General features: G+C 37.2%; 1 non-coding gene across 1 annotated transcript; it reads left to right on the top strand.

The window, feature by feature from the left end:
- Positions 1-19494: 19494 nt before the first annotated feature.
- LOC119471043 lies at positions 19495-19598 on the top strand. Its single transcript, XR_005200034.1, has one exon. It is a non-coding gene; the product is annotated as a U6 spliceosomal RNA (small nuclear RNA).
- The last annotated feature ends 1795 nt before the right edge of the window (positions 19599-21393 follow it).

The following is a 21393-nucleotide window of genomic DNA, read 5'->3' as shown; positions in this document are numbered from 1 at the left end:
CAAAGACGGGTATTAACATGGGCCTTCTGGGCAGAGAGGTGAGAACAGCATTCTGTATTTTTGAAGCTGACTCTCCTACTGTCTTATGGACCCATCCCTCTCTCTCTCTAGAAGGCTAAAAAAAAAGATGGTGTATGTGTATATTTATATTTAATCATGCTTATTTGCACATATATTTACATTTATGCATGTATATGTACATGTATATACATATGTGCATAAGTGTAGACACATGCACACACATGCATGTATGCACATATACACACATGCACGTATGTATATACATGTAATATATACATGCATGTCTAAATATAAATATAAACATACATGAAAATAAATATGGACATATGTACAAAACACATAATGCAAATACTACATGCAAATAATATGCATAATTAAATATAAACCCATGCATGTGAAAATACCTTCTGTTTTCTCTTACCGTCTGTCTGTCCCTGCGTTCTTCCTTTTCTCTACTATCTGCCCCCATCCACACCTCCACTACCCACCCCAGTTTGACTGTAATTTGGATTTGAAAGTTGTCTTTCATTAAAATTTACTTCTTTTCTTGAAGAAAGCATTAGGTCCTCTGTTCATAATTTAAAATAAAGTGAGCTGAACATTTCATAGGACTTTCACAGAGACAGTAAATGGAGTTTGGATTCACTAAATCAAGCAGCTCCATTTTTTTAAATCTGAGAATCAATGTGAGATTTTTCTGTGTGTCTGACCGCCACGTGGGGGCTGTGGCAGTGTTATCTGCCTGCTGTGGAGCTCTCTCGTCTTCCTGTCTGAAAGGGTGTTGTGCTAGCTTGGTGGAAAGTGATTTACGCACCGTGACCCTCCCCTAAAGCCACCAGGTTCTCTTCATGTATTTCTGGAAGATAATATTGAAAAGGTTAAGACAGTTTTTCAATAGCCATGCATTAATTAGGAAGGCTTAATCTTTTGTCTGAATATAGAAGAATTCCTGTTGCCTGCATGGTTGAGTGTTTCTGGGTGACAAAAAAAAAAAGTTTTGAGGACTTTTCTCACAAGGTAAGGTTTGCAGAATCATTTCCCTGCCAGTGTCTACCTTCCTTCCCGGTCGCACAGTCACACATGCTGCTGTGCTTCAGAAGGTGTTGCCTAATTCTAGCTCTTCCTAGATGTTTCTCTCTTGTTGTATATTTGTTTTGTCTTTACTTCTAAGTGAAATCATAACTGAAAAAAATGTCAAAAACACCACTGGGAGGCCTTCAGATGAAAAAGAGAGAAACACAATTACATTTGGAGTCAACATGAAAGTCATCAGCTGCACTGGAAGAGGCAGAAGATTGAGGGTATCCACTTTTTGTGTTGACTTGGTGAAAGTTCAATCTCAAATCTGTGTATGACAATGCCACTAAGATTACAGAAAGTGCTAAATTCAGACCACCACCAATTACAACAGACACCGCTGTAAGAATATTGAATATGAAGCATAATGCTTTAATGATTGAACATTGAAGTGATAAAATTTTGAATATATATTACAATAAATAGAGCACATTATTGAAATCAAGTTAGCTGGTTTTAAATTAGCCACTAGAAAATGTAAGATTTCATTCATGGCTTGTACTACATTTATATTAGATAGCACTGCTTTACATAATGTTCAGAGCATTTCCTTCAAAATAACCTCTGAAGTCAGCATCACAATACCTTTTTAAAGTCAAGTAAGCCCAGGCTCAGAGATGTCAAGCAGCTTGCCTGTCACATCACCCAGATTCTATGCATAGTCTTCTTTGTGTTTTGATTCTAAGTCAAATGAGTTCTCTTTCCTAGCCTAGTAGCCTCCCCTTCACAGCAAATGGTTTCTCTCCCCAGTGGAGTGTCCATATGTGTTCAAGTAGGAATGATGCACCCTCCCCAAATGGGCAAAAACTTGGAGGATAGAAAGAATGAGTAGATCACAGCCTTTCCAGGAAACAGCCTGCTTGTCTACCTTAAGAAGAGACATAGCAACCGATTACATGGTTAATAAGAATTACTCCAGAGAAGTCCAAGGAGGAAATAGAAAGGCATAAATAACAAAAATTGATAAGAATGATGATATGAGCAAAGTAATGCTCATCATTTCAGCATTTCCTAATGTCCTTCATTTCATTAACTGCTGATCTGATTCAGCATCTCCAGGAGAGCCACATTTGCATTTATAGATAGAATACCATCCTCTCTAGCCTGTCAGAGTGATCTCACAGATTTGCATGTTGCTCTTCCAAGACTTGAGGGGAACATGGTTGCTAACTTTATCCAGATGATGTTGTGCATCTAGACCACAGAGAAGACTGATCTGATTTACTATCTCAGCAAATATTGAGATTTTACTTGCCATGTATAGTTAGCATCTCTTATATACCTAATTCTGTAAAAATAAGCCAGCTTTTATGAATGGAGTAGTTGAAACATTGATGGGTTTCATGGAATGGGTAAATCAATTTTTGCTTATTTGTTTAATATTTCTAAGCTTCAGATTATTCATCTATAAAACAGAAATAATCCAATTGCTGAATTGTCATGAAGAGGTAATGGGATAATAAACTGAAGTCAACAAATACTTTGCCTAGCACAATTAGGTGCTCAATTGATGATTTGATATTTACAATTCAAAAATATTACCCTAGATACTGCAATGAACTTGGGCTTGTTTGTGTTTGTACTTTATGTGTTGGTGGGGAAAGAGTTGATATGTACAGAACAGAGAACATTTATTCTAAACCCCTTGTAGAAATTTGTTAATCACTTGGGGTTTTCGTACAAGTTCAAAATGATGTGTTCAATGCTTTCTCTTCTATGCAGAGATCTGGAGAGGAAGACTGATGAGTGATGGGAAGGGAATAATTGTGCTTTTGTTCTCTATCCTCTCTCTAGAGCTCAGTCTTATCACCTATTAATGGACAAGACATAACAGAATTATCTCTAACAATCTGTTCAATGTAACATTTCACAAATCTCAGATTTGCTCTCTATCCAGCAGAAATGTATATTCGAATATAGAAGATAAACACAAACTATGAACTATAATAATTATTTTAGGAAGTGGCATGAGGAAGACAGATACAATAGTCTTTGAGGGCAGAAGGAGGAAAAACACTTTTATCTGGGGGATCTGAGAGGTCATCTTAGAGAAACTGGCATTTGATATGTGGATGGTGCAGATTTCAAACATGGAGATGAGGGTGAAAAGAACACCAAGCTGAGAGCCATGCTTGGGTGGGCAATTACATGGAAGTATGAGAAGGAGATGGCAAGATTTCTGCAGGGATGAAACCATGGGGCATATTGCTGTATTTCATATGTGGTGAGACTAGAAGTAAAGATTTTGTCCAGATTGTGTGTAGATAATGGTGGTGAAATTTGAGCAGACAATGCATGAGAAAAGAGGATACAAGTGGAATTACTGTGCTGAGTTTCCTGTGATTCTGGAGACAGTGGGGTGGGAAGAGAAGGGCAGGGGACAAGAATTACTGAAAAATGACTGGCACTTTGAAGACCAGGAAGGATGTGGGGCCTGAAAGAAGACATTTCTTCAGGATTACCCCACCAACCCTTGATATTTCAAGTGAAAAAGTAACTTCAGTTATGTCATATGTTCCCATTTCCTGTGTTGTCAAAACCTGTGGGAGAAGCTGTGAAAGCTAGACTGAGTTTCCTTTTTCCCCACATTGCGTGGATAAACATGGTTCTGATGAGCTTCACAGGACCTGGCCCAGCATGTGGCACTCAAGGCTGACATCATCTGGGCACCCAGCCACACGTTGCTGGAAGACAGCCCCTGACCTGTATGCACATGCCTGGGGCGCTGGCTAATCTCCAGATGAAAGTCTTTCTCAAAACCCCACCTCCCACAGCAGGACCTGAAGGATTCCCATGGTAGAGTGAAAACTGGGAGGGTGCAAAAGACCAATGAAGCCTTCAGCCCCCAGCGGCAAGTCCTCTAGACGCCGCCACTACAGGTGGATCCCAGGGTTTTTCACGTCTCCTGGAGTGGCCAGACAGGTTTGCCTTTATTCGCTCCCTGGAGAGAGGGCCGTCTGAGGCATGACTGAGCTGTTCTTTGTCAGTTGTGCATGTCCAGGCAAAGGCACTGGACTTCATTACACACACACAGAGAAAACCTGTTTGATGATCTGTGCTGAGACCTTAGAAGAAGGTGCAGAGCTCTCCCTAGTGCCTTGGGGTGGTGAAAGCAGAGAAGCAGCGGTCAACATTGGGTAAATATGTTTCTAGATTTCTTCAGGGAAAAGCAAGTTTTGGGTACAATCTCTGGAGGCAGGGTGGAGAAATAATAGGTATCCAAAGGTTGGACAAACCTGTTTTCAAATCCTGGTTTTACCATTTGTTTCCCATGAACAAATTATTTTAATTTCCTGCCTTCTTTAAAATGAGGAAAACAACATTTCTATTTCCTGGTTGTTATATACAAAGGATTTGAAACCTAATATGAGAAAGCCACTAAGAGGAAATTTTTAGACATTTTTAACTTTTATTTTAGTTTCAGGAGTGTATTAATCTGTTCCCTTGCTGCTAATGAAGACATTCCTGAGACTGGGTAATTTATAAAGGAAAGAATTTTAATGGACTCACAGTTCCACATGGCTGGGGAAGACTCACAGACACGGCAGAAGGCAAATGAGGAGTAAAGTCACATCTTACACCGCGGCAGGCAAGAGCATATGCAGGGTAATGGGCCCTTTACAAAACCATCAAATCTTGAGAGACTTTACTATAATGAGAACAGATCAAGAAAGACCTAACCCCATAATTCAATTACCTCCCACTGGGTCCCTCCTATGACACATAGGAATTATGGGAGCTACAGTTCAAGATGAGATTTGGGTAGGAACACAGCCAAACCATACCAAGGGTTATATGTGGAGGTTTGTTATATAGGTAAGCTGTGTGTTGCATGGGTTTGGAGTACAGATTGTTGCATCACATAGATAATGAGCATAGTACCTGACAGGTAGTTTTTAGATCCTCATCCTCTTCCCACACTCAGGTGGGTCCCAGTGCCTATTGTTTCCTTCTTTGTGTGCATGTGTTCTCAGTGTTTAGCTCCCATTTATACATGAGAACATGTGGTTGTTAACCATTCATTGGGTTTCTTCGTTTCTCAGTCTCAGGTTCCCTCTCTTCTACTACTAGAAGAGTAGATTGTTCCAACAATCTACTCGCCCTCAAAGTCTTATCTCAAGGTCTGCCCTAGGGGAACTCACACCAAGACACATTTGGCTTCTTCCAGCTAGTTTGCTGTTGTGGCTTGTAGTGAGAGACCTGGAGCCAATCTAGATATTTTACAAAGTATAGCAGGTAGATATCTGCTCTTAAGTGCTCCCAAAGGGCAGGGTTCAAATATTCTGGAAAGTCCAGGTGGCGGTATTGTTTCCATTCAGTAATAGGATATGCAGACAAGATGGGGAGCCTACCATTGCAAAAAAGAGGTTGAGACTAAAACACGGAATATCTGGGGAAGAGAAAATCATTATCCCAATGATAAATCAGTGGTACAAGGGTCTCAGATTGCTGGGAAAGGCACCAACATTTGTCAGATGTTCAGGATGGGATCTTAGGGTAACATATAGGGCGATCAGTGGTAGCACAGTATATTTACATGATGTGAATCTACATGCAAGGTAAGAAGGGAGATAATAAGATGCATTACTTGAGTCTGACACAGCTCTTTTTTTTGTATGTTACCTTGTTTAATTCCAACAAACATAAAGAAATAGGTAGTATTTCTTTCATGTTATAGGTGAAAAAATGGAAGTTTTGAAAATTTAAAATGCTTTCTTAAAGCCACCCTCCTGGAAAGTGGCAGTGGGACTTCAAACCCAGTTCTGACTGACTCCAAAGTTAATGTGCCTTTTGGAGAAAATCCAAAGCAAAGTCTCCTAGATTTAAGCTCTGTAGGTACCAGTCCTCAACAGGATTGGCCACAGGGTGTCCTGTTGATCTCAGAAATTATACTTCATTTTACTCTAATATCCCACATTTAAGAAGTTGATTCACAAAAGTGGCTAACGAATTAGAGAGCAGATTAGATCACAAAAGGAGAGCATCATTTTTGGTGTACAAAAATTTTGCACATTTTTGGTGTGCAAAAATCCAGAGAATATGTAAGAAAATACCATCCAATGCATACAATGCTTCCAGTGTGCAAATATTAGAGGCAGTGGCCAAGTCCACCTATTGACAGGAAAGATGCAATGGCTATTTTTAGTTTTAGACAGACTTTATAGTTATAGACATATTTTTAAATGATTATTTTGAAGTATAAACAAATACACACAAAAGTATATAAAACAAAAATGTTTAGCTTGCTGAAATATAGAGTGAACATCTATGAAATCTCTGTCCATATCCAAAAAATTGAATATTATTGTCTTAGTCTGTTTTCTGATGCTGTAACAGGATACCATAGAATGAGTAACTTATAAGGAAACAGGGTTTATTTGGCCCCTGTTTTGGGGGGCTGGGAAGTCCAAAAACAGAGCACTGTTGTCTGGTAAAGGTCACTCCACAATGGAAGGTGGAAGGTGGAAGGGCAAACGAACACACGAAGCAGAGACAATAGGGGCCAAACATTTTTTATCAGAAGCCCATTCCCTCAACAACTGAAATACTCCCACATAAACCCATAAATTCATTCATGAAGGCAGAGCCCTTATGGCCTAATTACCTCTTAAAGGTTCCACCTTTTAATATTATAACAATGGCAATACATTTTTATTTTTTTTTGAGACAGAGTTTTGCTTTTGTTGCCCAGATTGGAGTGCAATGGTGTGATCCTGGCTCACTGCAACCTCTGCCTCCTGGGCTCAAGCAATTCTTTTGCCTCAGCCTCCAGAGTAGCTGGGAGTAGATGCCCACCACCATCACTTGCTAATTTTTGTATTTTTAGTAGAGACAGGGTTTCACCATGTTGGCCAGGCTGGTCCTAAACTCCTGACCTCGGGTGATTCATCTGCTTCGGCCTCCCATATTGCTGAGATTACAGGTGTGAGCCACCGCACCCAGCTGGCAATACAATTTTAACATGAATTTTGGGGGAGATCGTTGAACCATGACAATTACCAACACCTGAAAGCCCTAAAACACCCTGTCTGCTAGCCATACTTCTATTATATACACTGCCTTTCTTTTATTTAAAAAAGTTACAATAACCACTTAATTGTCTGATACAAATAGCTCAATTTTTGGTTTTGAGCTATGTGTAAATGCTGTATGCAGACTTTTTAGCATGGTGTCCCATTTTGCTACCATAAGCTAACTTTAAAAAAAAATAACCATTTAGGAATATGGGAGATAGTTATCTAGTGGTTCAAGTTACAGCTCTTAGAGGAGATAGGTCTAGGAGATGCTTTATGTGTCATGGAGGGTAAAAGGAGACCTAAAATCTACATGGAAATCCCATATAATTGTGCTGGGCCCTGGGGAAAATTTATATGCCTCTCTGTCTTAGTGCTTCTTGCTCCTTTTTCACAGGTCTGAGTCACATGTTAATGCCTAGATCAGCAATAGATTCATGGAAGGTGGAGCTCTTCCATCATCTGCAGCTTTCTCATAGGAGAATCTGAAGGATATTCCCAAGTTTTCAGAGTGCATGTTGCTGCCTTCTCTCTCTCATACAATGATAAGATGACAAGATTTGTTGTTCACAGCACCTGTATCTGATAATAATATTAATTGTTCCCTTGATGCTTTCATTCTTTCTTGAATGATCTCATTTCATTCTAGCTTCAGATCAGATATTATTATTACCAATTTATAAGCTGAGAAACAAAACATTGGAGTAGTTAAGTGGCTTGCTCAAGGTATTGTAAATATTCTGAGATGCAGCAATGGGGTCTCCAAGGACTGCCTTGACATAAAGTTTCTGGCCTGTCAATGGCTAACTTGTCTAAGACAAGCTACTAACACCTCTCATCTTCAGTTTCTTTATCTACAAAATGGGAATGGAAAGATATAATACAAAGGAACTTGAATTTGAAGATCAACAAAAAGTATAAAAGTATGTAACTTTGTGAATATTACCCCAAAGAGGTTAATCAATGCTGGTAATAATTAACAGTAAGCTAAATAAAAACTCAGTCCTGTTTTTTGGTTTGTTTGTTTGTTTAGAGACTTGCTCTGTACCCCAGGTTAGAGTGCAGTGATGCCGTCTCGGCTCACTGCAACCTCCACCTCAGAGTCATGATTATCCTGCCTCAGCCTTGCGAGTAGCTGGGACTACAGACATGCACCACCATGCCTAATTTTTGTACTTTTTTATAGAGACAGGATTTCACTGTATGTTGGCCAGTCTGGTCTTGACCTCAGGTGATCTGCCCACCTTGGCCTCTCAAAGTGCTGAGATTACAGGCAAGCCATTGTTCCCAGCCAGTCCTGAGTTTTTCACTCTAAGTCCTATGCCACTTTCAGTACAGAAAGAAGAGCAATCAGGTACATTTTCTTTATAAAATACTAGCACTTTTTTGTAAGCCAGACTGTTGACTAAATTCCTTAATAGAGTATAACAATTGCAGTCCTTCATTATTAAAGGTCAATACTTTCTCAAATAGAGAATGTACAGTCCTTGAAAAATAAGTACTTTCTTTATGTAAGAGTTTCAATGGCCAATAATGCAGGTGATTCCATACTCATTAACTATGAGTCATCTGGCTTCAGAAGCTAGATCCATACAATTACATATTTTTAAATTTCAATTTCAGGTGTATGCAGTCATATTTAAATTCACGGAGCTTGATTTCTTTCCTAACAATAAAATAAGACAGTATTATTTAAACAGGGCTTGCTTGGAAGGCCGAGGCGGGTGGATCACGAGGTCAAGAGATCGAGACCATCCTGGTCAACACGGTGAGACCCCGTCTCTACTAAAACTACAAAAAATCAGCTAGGCATGGTGGCGCATGCCTGTAATCCCAGCTACTCAGGAGGCTGAGGCAGGAGAATTGCCTGAACCCAGGAGGCGGAGGTTGCGGTGAGCCAAGATCGCGCCATTGCACTCCAGCCTGGGTAACAAGAGCGAAACTCCATCTCAAAAACAAACAAACAAACAAACAACAAACAGGGCTTGCATAAAGATAAAATGGAATCCAAAAAGCAACAGTATCTGTCATAGAACCAGGCACATAACAAATTTGGAATGAATGTTAGTATTCTCTAAAAATGTTGGCTAACTGTTTGAGAATAATATGTTAAAGTAAATGTGTATTGACAAGCCTGTAACTCAGCTTGTACTTCGTACAAACACATAAAAATGTACCTAGTAAAGTCAGTGAGTTTTTGGTGCGTAATGAAAGGAGTCAGACATCCTCCAAATCTTGCCTTAGCCTCTTGCAAGCTGTGACATGTGGATCAATTCCCTATACTTTAGAACCTCAGTTATTTTTTATTAAAAATATGGAATTAATGATATTTGCCTCAGAAAAGACCTCAACAAATGGTAGTTGCAGTTGTTATTTTGGCTATCCATGTTTTCTTCCCTAAACAAACTTTTAAGAAAAACAGTTTAAAAGCTTACCACATCACATTCCCACATATGGAATTTCCTATGCGTAACTTTGCTGTGGTACGTTAAATATTGACTCTTAGATCGTATGACCAAATGTGAAATTGGACAGGGATTCCTGTGTCACATAAATAAGCATATTTATGTGGGGAAAAATTTTGGGCACTGATTTCAGAAAGATAACTCTTTTTCCTAATTGATATAATTTTTCTGCAATGTGCATTAGAAGACAATGGGAAGTTGCAAGCATACATGTAGTTTGGGGTGAGGGGGCTTAGCAGGCTGAGGTATATGTTTTATATCACACATTCATTGAAATTATTTTTTGTAAAAACCTTTGCAACTTCATAAGAGATAGTATTCATTACCCCACTTTTTGTCCCTTCAACCAGAGAAGAAAATTCAGATATCCCCACACAAGGTGAAATTTGAGCTTTGATGCCTTGGTTCACGCTTTTGTCTATGCAGAATACTCCAGGTAAAATTTTGCCCCTGGAAAATTCATACTAGGTCTTCAAGGTTCAGCTCAAATTCCACTTCTCAGACGAAGACAGTCTACTGCCCTTCCCTTGAGGGAGAAATAATTTCTTGAAATTCAGCACATTGAAGTGAACTTAATTCCATTGGCAATCATGTAGTTGTAGAACTGCGTTTATATGCAGCTCTTCACTCCACGGTAAGAAACTTTTGAGGAGAGGGACAGTATCCCATTTATTTTCTTCCCTTCTTAGTGATGAACATAAAGGTACTTGCTCACTTTTATTGAATCAATCAGTCAATCAATGAAGAAATAAATAAAATGTTTTGGAAGGAAATTAATGCCAGTGACTCATCATATCTTAAATTAGAAGGGCAAGGCAAGATTATAAATTATCAGTTCTAATAGTGAAACAGAGTTAGTATAAGGATCAATAAGTGATATATGGGGGAGATTTAATGGGATGGATGGTATAGGTGCTTAATCCAAGGACACACGGGAAGTCATAGATGCAGTAATGGAAAGATTATTATTTTAGTAGAGCCTAAAAGAAAGCCTACCGGATTATACTCATCTCTTTCATATAGCTGGAATACATTTAATAAATTATTAATCTTACAGAAAGTATTATTTTCATAAAACCATGAATGGTTTGTATAAATAACTAATGAGAGCAGTTTACATGTGAAAAGAACATATATGACTAGCTGCTTTAGGAAACCTGAAAACCTCCACGTGTTACTCCCATTTAAATAATTTGAGAAAAAATTCCATCAAAAGACTTATGCTTCTATAAGTGGAGGTATTTTAAGTTCAAAATGTTAGTTAATCTCCCTAAAGACTTTAGGCTCTTACAATTTTTATCTATGCAACCTATCCTGGTCAAATAATAATTTAACATTACAATGTATTTGGTGGTGTCCTGAAAATTAAAATGCACAGCTTCTGATTATTCACATTATTGCTTATTAAATTGAGTGTTCTTGGGATCAAATGCTCTTGCTATCAAAAATCATTTGTGAGCTCCTTTTTCAAGTGTCTTTTCTTCTCTTTCTTTCCATTTTGGTAACTATTTTTCTCCTCTACTTCTAAGTGATGTAGTGTGATTAACAATAAAACTTTGGCTTACCACAAGGGGAAGTAATAATAAATGTAAAATTCATATATGTGTTTCCATCCAAACAAAGGTGTTATACAAGTATAGAAAATGATTGTGGTCACTGGATTATGGAGCTTGGCACACTAACCTGCTGAATTTGCAGTAAGGAAGCTATGAAGTGAACAAGATGAACGTTTCATTTTTTTGAGCAAAAGTGGAAATGGTACCTATTGAAGAAGCTAATTTTCTGACTGTCTATAGATTGCAATTAAATCTACTGTTTAGTAGATTTAACAAATATTCACAGGTTCTCTACAGATAGGTATAAAATGAATTTGGGTCTTAAGTTTTGCATTGCTCTTTCTGGTGGCTTTGTTTTTCCCACTGCCCAAGTTCTTTCAATATATATTTCATTCTTTTACATTCAGTATATACATATTTTTTATTTTGAGACAGGGTCTTGTTCTGTCAAGCAGCCTGGAGTGCAGTGGTACAATATTGGCTCACTGCAACCTCTGCCTTTCATGTTCAAGAAATTCTTGTGTCTCAGTCTCTCAAGTGGCGGGAACTACAGGTGCCCACCATCACACTTGGCTAATTTTTGTATTTTTAGTAAAGATGGGTTTTCTCCATTTTGGCCAGGCTGGTCTCCAGCTCCTGACTTCAGGTGATTCGCCCACCTCAGCCTCCCAAAGTGCTGGGAGTACAGGCGTGAGTCATTGTACCCAGCCTTGTTCAGTACATTTTTTAGTGTTCTTTCTGGGTTGCAGCCAATTCACTCAGGCAAACAGAACCAGGAAGACCCCTGTCCATCCGGTGACTTGAGAATAATGGACTGTGCCTCAATTTCTGTTTCTCTGAGATTTTTTCTGGTGTATTTTCCTTTATCATCTAGCCTTAAACTGGTGGGGACTTTTGCTCTGGGATTTTTATCCTATTTTGACACTGTCATTTTTTTTGGGATAACGCTCTACTTACTCATTATGCATCAACAATGTATTCAAACAAAACATTTCTGCAGAGTTTTCTACACAAAATATGGATTTGGGACCAGTTTCATAACTGCTCACATCCTTTCGTTCATTAATAAACTAAATGTTTATTGATCAGCTACCACATGAAAGATACTTCCTTAAGGTACTGAGAATACACTAGTGGATAAGAAAGTCACTGTCTTAGTCGCAGACCCCAGATGTTGAGAGAGGGACCTTTAGTTGTGATAACCATTACAGTGGAAATGCAAAGAGAAAAATAAATGGAAGGAACAAAAGAAGCAGTTAATATTTATTGAAAATAGTATTTTTTCAGTACAAATGTGAATAAGACACTACGTTTGAAAATAGTTAACAATAGGCCGGGCATGGTGGCTCATGCCTATAATCCCAACACTTTGGGAGGCCAAGGCCGGTGGATCACCTGAGGTGAGGAGTTTGAGACTAGCCTGGCCAACATGGTGAAACCTTGTCTTTACTAAAAATAGAAAAATTAGCTGGGCATGGTGGTAGGTCCTTGTAGTCCCAGCTACTCTAGCGACTGAGGCAGGAGAATTGCTTGAACCTAGGAGGTAGGGTTTGTAGTGATCCATGATTGTACCAATACACTGCAGCCTGGGTGACAGAGTAAGACTCTGTCTCAAAAAAAAAAAAAAAAAAAAAAAAAAAAAAAAAAAAAAAAAAAAAAAAGCAAGAAAATAGTAAACAACAACAAAAAAAGATATTGGGTGAATTATATTTCCAAAAGCAAATATGGCCTTGTTCCTGTGTAAATCTCAAACCTATGTACCTCTGGAAATCTCAGTCTTCCCTCTTCTTCACATTGCCCTGCACTTCTCCTCGTTCCTTACAAACTTCTCTTACAGACTTCTCTGTATTCCCTTATATGGTTTTTAGTGTACTTCTCCATATTCCCCTGTCTCTCCTTCTACAATTTTCTTTCGGCTTCACCTTTCCTGCCCCCCCCCCCCCAGGTTATCTTCTTGGATAGGTTGTACTTCTCCTTCAACTTTATTATCTTATTAATTGTCTTTTCCATTTCTCTCTTCTCCAGATTTTGATAGTTCTCACTTCAAATATAGTTCGTAAGATAATTGAAACATAGTATATCACATTAGGCTCACAATTATCTGATCAATTTTAGCACCTATGGGGTAGAATGTAAACTATTTAACATTCCATTAGATCTTCACAATTTGTTTACTTCTGCAAGTTTAGACTCAATTTTCACACCTCCTGCCCCAGAAAGAGTCTATCCTAAATTACCCATAAATCTCCTTACCATTTTCTGATTGGATCATACCAATTGCATCATAATTTTCATATCCTTCCTTTCTTTATACATGATATCTTGTTCTGTAGAATGCCTTAACCATTTTCTCCACAGATTTCTCCTTTAAGACTCATCTCAAAGATTATCTCCAATATAAAACTTTCTCTAATAATTCTTGTTATAATTATTAGCTCTTTTCTTTTATCCACACAGTTTGTGCTTCTCTGCTGCATAATGAATTTTAATGGCTCCTGCTAACTTGCTTACATTTCCCTTGATATTTGATATCTAAGTTCATTATTCTGCTTCTGTCTGGAGAAATCTATCTCCACCCTTTATCCCTCTAAAGGACATCAAATACTCCTTCTAGATTCTAGCATCAGCTTCTTTTTGACACTTTTGCTGATCTTCTCACTAACTGAGGTCAAATTAGTTCTTCTTGTATTCTATGTGAATTATATGCTTACATTATAGATGGTATAAACTTCTATCTTGTATCTATTACATCTTGGAAAACATATATTTGTCTATCTGTATCCTACTATAAGGCCATAAGGATCTTAAGGGAAGCACTACGTATTATACATGTATACGTTTACTTGTGTGTGTGTGTGTGTGTGTGTGTGTGTGCGCGCGCGTATTTGAATATTTAGTGTGTGCCAGGCACCGTGCTAAGAGCTAAATTACAATGGGGACAAAACAAACACATTCCTTCATTTCATTATGCTTCATAGTCTCCTAGAAGATGAACTAGGAACATAATTCTGGTGAGCGTTACAAATAGATTAAAGGTATGCAAAGAGATATATCAGGGTGGCTTAGCCTATTTGGGAAAATAAGTCTGCAGAATATCAGTTGTTTTCTGAGCATGAAAGTCTGAATTTGTAATTTCTTAGGTGGATAAGTTTCAGAGGATGGCAATGTACAGGATATTACTGTAGTCATGGTAAGGAAAGCTTACCTATCTATACCACTTCCTGAAACATGGAATATGAGCAGCAAGTAGGAATCAAAACAACTTACAGTATGAAATTTTTTCACACTTGTTATTATCATCTCATCAGTAGATTTTACCTAATTCTAAGGCTGACATTTATTTGACATGAAGGTCTGCTTCATCATATATAAAATTTCATTCACTGATTTCAATGGATGTTTTGATTTTTATTAAGGAAGCATATTGTTATATCTTGTATTATACCTTGAATGAATTATTCTTCTACTTGAGTATCTCAGGCTGACAAAAATCTTGGAGCAAAAGGCAGAGAGGGTGTGGATAGTGGTGTGAACTGTGTTCATTCCCTGATTAAGTATATTCTCTCTCTCTATTTTTTTTTTTGCCTGTGTCTAGTATATGCTTTTTATAAACATGGGAGATTAAACATCATTATCTTCTGCTATAAGGCTGGAAAACGAGTCGAGAAAATTAATGAAAGGACAGACTAGTGGATAAGCAAAATCTTGGACACAAAATATAGGTTTTTAGGAGATTCCTGTGTGGGAGACAAAGCCTAGTGGCTAACAATGGCCTATGAACTTGGATGGTGAAGCTAGAGCCTTAGCTACAAGAAGAATATTGCAAGGGTTCCTTCCTTTTTAAGTCCCAAGATCTGTTGATAAGCTTTAGCAACAATGGCTATACAATGAAATTTGGAGCCTGGTTAGGAGGAGAGTGTTTCAAGGACGAGGTCTGTTTGTTTCCAGGTTGGGGGTCTCAAAGAGGAGGATGAGAGTCTGGCCAGCCCTTACTGACCATGTACATTTACCCCATTACAGGGGCTTGCATGGCACATGAAGGACAGGGGCAGGCTCTGCTTCTGTCCGCCTTCTATTCCCTGGCTCTTGATAGGTGAACAATGATATGTATTCAATGGATAAATAAATGCATGTGAAAAATAGCAACACTAACTCTCATTGAAGGGAAATATGAAATATATAATGACTTTGTGATAATAAGAAATCAGAAAAGTATAATATATATTTTTGACCCTTAACATTGACTCAAACTATAACCTACTATGTCATCTTAAATATGCTACTTGGTCTCATTAAATCTGGTATGTATGTCAATAGAAGTGATTCAACCTCTTTGTAACTCAAGAAGAGACTTATCATAGTTAGCACAGCTCCACTTCTGAGGTTGGCTCACTTCTGAGTGAGTTTAGACAAATTATTTCACTTTTCTAATAATTGATTTTCATATAAAATGAAGAGGTTTAACTAGATGACCTCTTAAGTTCCTTTTAGCTTTGAAGGTTTTTTTTTTAAAAAAAAAACAAACATAAAATTAAGAGCTCCTAAATCTGATAAATTCAGCAAAGCTGCTGAATACAAAATCAGTGTACACAAATCAGTAGAATTTCTATACACCAAAAATGTCCAAGCTGAGAGCCAAGTCAAGAATGCAATTCCATTCACAATAGCCACAAAAAAATAAAATATCTATGAATACAGCTAATTAGGGAGGTGAAAGATCTCTACAATGATAATGATGAAACACTGTTGAAAGAAAACAGAGATGACACAAATAAATGGAAAAACATTGCATGCTCAATGACAAAAAGAGTCAATATTGTTAAAATGGCCGTATTGCCCAAAGCAATTTATAGGCTCAATATTCTTCTTATCAAACTACCAATGATTATTTACAGATTTAGAAAAAAAAAACTATTCTAAAATTTCTATGAAACCAAAAGAGCCCAGATAGACAAAGTATTCCTAAGCAATAAAAACAAAGCCAGAGCCATCACATTACCCAACTTTGAATTATGTTATAAGACTACTTTAACCAAAACAGCATAGTATTGGTTCAAAAACAGACACATAGACCAATGGAACAAGTTAGAGAACCAAGAAATAAAGCCACACACTTACAACCATTTGATCTGCCACAGAGTCAATAAAATCGAGCAATGGGGAGGTGACACCCTATTCAATATATGGTGCTAGGATAACTGGCTAACCATATACAGAAGATTGAAGCTGGGCCTTTTCCTTTCATCAAAAAATCAGCTAAAGATGGATTAAAGACTTAAATGCAAAATCTCAAACTACAAAAACCCTAGAAAAAATCCTAGGAAATACCATTTTAGACATAGGCCCTGACAAAGATTTTATGAAAAAGACTCCAAAAGCAATTTCAACAACAAAAATTGACAAGTGGAACCTAATTAAACAAAAGTGCTTTTGGACAATGAAATAAACTACCAACAAGGTAAATAGACAACCTACAGAATAGGTTAAATTATTTGCAAACTATGCTTCCAACAATGATCTAATATGCAATAACTGTAAAGAGCTTCAGCAAATTAACAAAAACAAACAACCGTATTTAAAAATGGGCAAAAGACATGAACAGACATTTCTCAAAAGAAGAAACACAAGTGGACAAGCACATTTAAAAAAAGCTCAATATCACACATCATTAGAGAAATGCAAATTAAAACCACAATGAGATACCATTTAACACCAGTCAGACTGGCTATTATTAAAAAAAAAAAGATGGTGGCAAGATTACAAAGTAAGAGGAATGTTTATACACTGCTGGTGGAAGTGTAAATTTCTCAAAGAAAATACCATTGACCCAGCAATCCTATTATTGAGTATATACTAGAAGGAAAATAGATAATTCTGCCAAAAGGACACATGTATGCACATGTTCATTGCAGCACAATTCACAATGGCAAAGACATGGAATCAACCTAAATGCCCATCAGTCATAGTCTGGATAAAGAAAATGTGGCACATATATACCAGGGAATACTATGCAGCCATTAAAAAGAATGAGATCACGTTTCTTGCAGTTCGATGGATAGAGCTGGAAGCTATTATTCTAAGTAAATTGATGCAAGAACAGAAAATCAAATACCACATATTCCCCTTATAAGTAGGAACTAAACATTGAGTACATATGGATACCAGGAAGGGAACAATAGAAAACAGGATCTACTTGAGGGTAAAGGGTCATCTTGAGAAAACTACCTATCTGTTACTGTGCTTATTACCTGGGTGACTACATAATCTGGACACCAAAATCTCTGACACACAATTTACCCATGTAACAAAAATGTACATGTACCACTGGAACCTAACATAAAAGTTGGAAAGAAAAATAAATCTATTGTCTATTGCCTCTATGTACCTGAAAATTTTTAAGTTATATGTAATTGATTAAATTCTAATTTATTAATAGAAAGTATTTCTTTTACATTTAAATATAAACCATAATGTATAGCATGATTTTGTTGATAGCTTTTAAGTCTATTTTAAGCATTTGTAGATGTTCACTTTCAGGTATAGAGGACAGCTCTATCTGAATCATATTCAGGACTTCCTTTGTAGTCTTCTATTTATTAATCTCTGAGCCTCTTTTATGCCTCATGCTCTCTCTGTACCTAGTTGTTCTATGTCAAATTGATGTGTGTTTTTAAAATTAGGTACAAAAATTGGACAAATTACAAAGCAATAACAGTCTCTTTCCCTTTGTAGATGTTTGAAATTCACCTTCTATATGGTCTTTAGTCAAAAGACTTTGTTTTATTTGATTTATATTACACACCATAGGAAAGGAAATAGAGCCAAACTTGATAAATACTTTTATTCAGTACTTTCAGCAAACCATTTGTAAGTATTTGCTCTGGACCTACAGTGCCCAGGTAACAATTATAGACTTTTATATGCTGGAGCTGAAATCCATCTGTAAAATTTTTAGGAATTTTGTCATCTGATTGTTAAACACAACCTTTATTTAAAAGCAAATTACATAAACTTAACGGATAAATAAATTAAAATAAAATAAACAGATACTCAAAACTCATCACTTTCTAAATAATTATATTACATGCATTTATGTTATTGTGTCTGTATGATGAAATGCCATACATGTGCACTACTGGGCATCTTTTTTCAACTCTGTGCTTACTGGCATCATGTTGGTCCCTTAAAATTGGCCAAGGAGGGAATATTAACACCACAGAAGTCAGCAAATGCTACAAATCATTCCCCTTCCTCCCCTCCAGCCTATTTGTAAACATTTATCAGCACATCGCTGCTTCTAGGTGCTACTTAGAGTCAAGAAGTAGCTGTGGCATTCAGGAAATCCAGTCTTCTGTATAAGCAGGGTCAAAGAAAGAGGATCAGGGCTTTGAAGCCTCATGCAGGTTTATAATTAAAAGGTAACGGGCAAGATAATTAAAAGGTAACTGAGGGAAACACTGCGTGCTTTGGGCCGAGTATTGTTATTATATTCAATACATACTTTACCAGCTAGGATACGGTATAAAGCAGATTTTGCATATTCTGTATGCAGTGAAAATACATTGGCCAAAGCTTATAGCTGTTTAAATGAACTTTGTTAAAAAGCAAATAGCTGCTCTTTGTTATTAAAATACATGTATACACACACACACACATACACACACACACACACACATGAGTAGTTTTATAGAACATCTAGGATTTAGCTATAAAATCTGTCTCCCAACTTTTATTTAGATAAGTTTAATACAAGTGTTTGGGCCAATTTACCTTTAATACTCTTGAGTAAAGGCTTAGTGGCTATTAAAGAACACTCTGGGATTATAAATTGCCTGTCATTTATGGGAATTGAAACAGCACTTAATGAGTATCAACAATGTCCAGACAACTTATTTGACAGTTAATATAGATGATTTCTTGCCTTCGGCACTTTAGAAGGGAGAATGAATAGGAAAGAAATAATATCTAGTTGACCCTTGAACAATGTGGACAGTGAGGCGTGCCCACCCATGCACAGAAAGGTAGAGGGTAGGTAGAGGGAGAGGATTAGAAAAAATAACCCATAGGTGTGAGGCTTAATATCTGGGTGATGACATGATCCGTACAACAAATCCCCATGACACAGTTTACCTGTGTAACAAACCTATACTTGTACCCCTGAACTTAAAGGTAAAACAAAGAAAATCCAAGAATAATAAATTTTGACCCCCCCGAATTTAACAACAAATAGCCTACTGTTGACTGGAAGCCTTACAATAACATACACAGTCTACTAACACATATTTTTATGTCATATGTATTACATACTATATTCTTACAATTATGTAAGTTAGAAAAAAGAAATGTTATTAAGAAAATTATGTCATCACTTCAGCAACACATATACTAAAATGAGTAAAATACATAGATGAGCATAGTCCTTGCACAAGGATGAAACACAAATTCTTGAAATATTCCATATTTTTGTCTGCCTATATCAAAAGATCACGTGTCACTAAATAAGCACATCTATTATATATGCATATAAAATTTTTAAAAATTAGAAAAAATAAGGAAGCGAAAATATATTTAGTGTTCATTAAGTGGAATTGGATCATCATAAAGGTCTTCATCCTCTTTATCTTCAAATTGAATTGGCTAAGGAGAAGGAGGAAAAAATGGTGTTGGTCTTGCTGTCTCAGGAATGGCAGAGGCAGAAGAGATGGAAGAGGTGGAAGGAGAGGCAGGAGAGGCAGGCACCCTTGGTGTAAGTTTTATTTTTAAAAATCCACATATAAGTAAACCTGTGCAGTTTAAGCCTGCATTGTTCAAGCGTCAGCTGAATACTGAACACATAAAAGACAGTGCTCATTGCTTACCTTCAGTCTAATGATATTCTTTATTCTCATTTGATAGTAAAGAAATAAAGGCTCCAAAAATTTGAGACTTTTACATGATAACATTTCAAATAATTGGCAGAGCCAAGATTTTCAAAACATATCTGTATATATGATACTTTTATTCAACAGACTTTTCTTGGATGTTAGGCCAGTCCACTAAGTTCATAAGAAACATAATCATCATGGTCTTCAGAGTTCAATGTGAGCACCCTGCAGTAGTCTGATTTAAGACTTAATGGACAAATAGGAATTAGGCAGGTAGAATGGAATGGAGTGGCTGCAAAGCATTTTAGGCAGAGAGAATAAATAACATCTTCAAGCAGCTGGGGTAAGAGCAGGAAGGCAAATTAACCGTAGTAGAAACTATTGTGAATATTTTACTGATCAATTGATGTGATTTATTCTTTTAGTCTTTTAAAGAAACCATGAGTAGACTCAGCCATCATAAATTAGGTTGTTCTAGGTGCTGGAGTAACTAGACAATGAATTTTCATATCATTACAAGTTTGAGTGTTTTTCTTCAGGATTGAGTATTCCAAACAAGGAGATAGTATGATCAGCTTCACAGTTTAGAAAGGTCACTAAGTTTTGTGTAAGTAAAGTTTGACTAGTAACTTTCTTACTTAAAATATGCTGTTCTCCTCAGATTTTTTATGTGTTTATAATAACTGAATGGATTTTATATGTGAAAATCTAAATAGAGTGCCTGAGATACAGGAAGTCCTCAATAGAGAGTGGTCATTAGTTTTGCTTACTATTTCACGAGTTGTCCTCTGGCTATCCTTCAAACTCATCTTTCACTGTTCTTGTCTTGAACTTCAACATATTCAGAATATTTTTCCACATCACGTGTCTGTTTCCTGAAGTGTTTCCATTGTGTAATTTGCTTAGTGAACTCCTAGTATATTTTCACAACAGCAGAGGCTGAAGAAGAAGCAGTAGCTAGAAGTTTGAATCACTCACATTTAAAAGTAGCAGTGAGAGGGGCTCAGCAAGGGATCCTCCAAAGAGCTCACTTAAGAATCAACCAGATTCATCCATGTCCCCACAAAGGACCCAAACTCATCGTTTTTGATGGCTGCATAATATTCCATGGTGTATATGTGCCACATTTTCCCTATCCAGTCTATCGTCGATGGGCATTTGGGTTGGTTCCAGGTCCTTGCTATTGTAAACAGTGCTGCAATGAACATTCGTGTACACGTGTCCTTATAGTAGAACGATTTGTAATCCTTTGGATATATACCCAGTAAACTGACAGAGGAGCAGAAGATCAACACCGCATGTTCTCACTCATAGGCGGGTGTTGAACGATGAGAGCACATGGACAAAGGGAGGGGAGCACTACACACTGGGGTCAGTTGGGGGGAAATAGGGGAGG

This window comes from Cebus imitator, unplaced genomic scaffold (genome assembly GCF_001604975.1).
Source record: "Cebus imitator isolate Cc_AM_T3 unplaced genomic scaffold, Cebus_imitator-1.0 Scaffold1, whole genome shotgun sequence".
NCBI lineage: Eukaryota > Metazoa > Chordata > Mammalia > Primates > Cebidae > Cebus > Cebus imitator.
The sequence above is the reverse complement of the archived record's forward strand: the minus strand, read 5'-3'. Positions and strand labels throughout refer to the sequence as shown.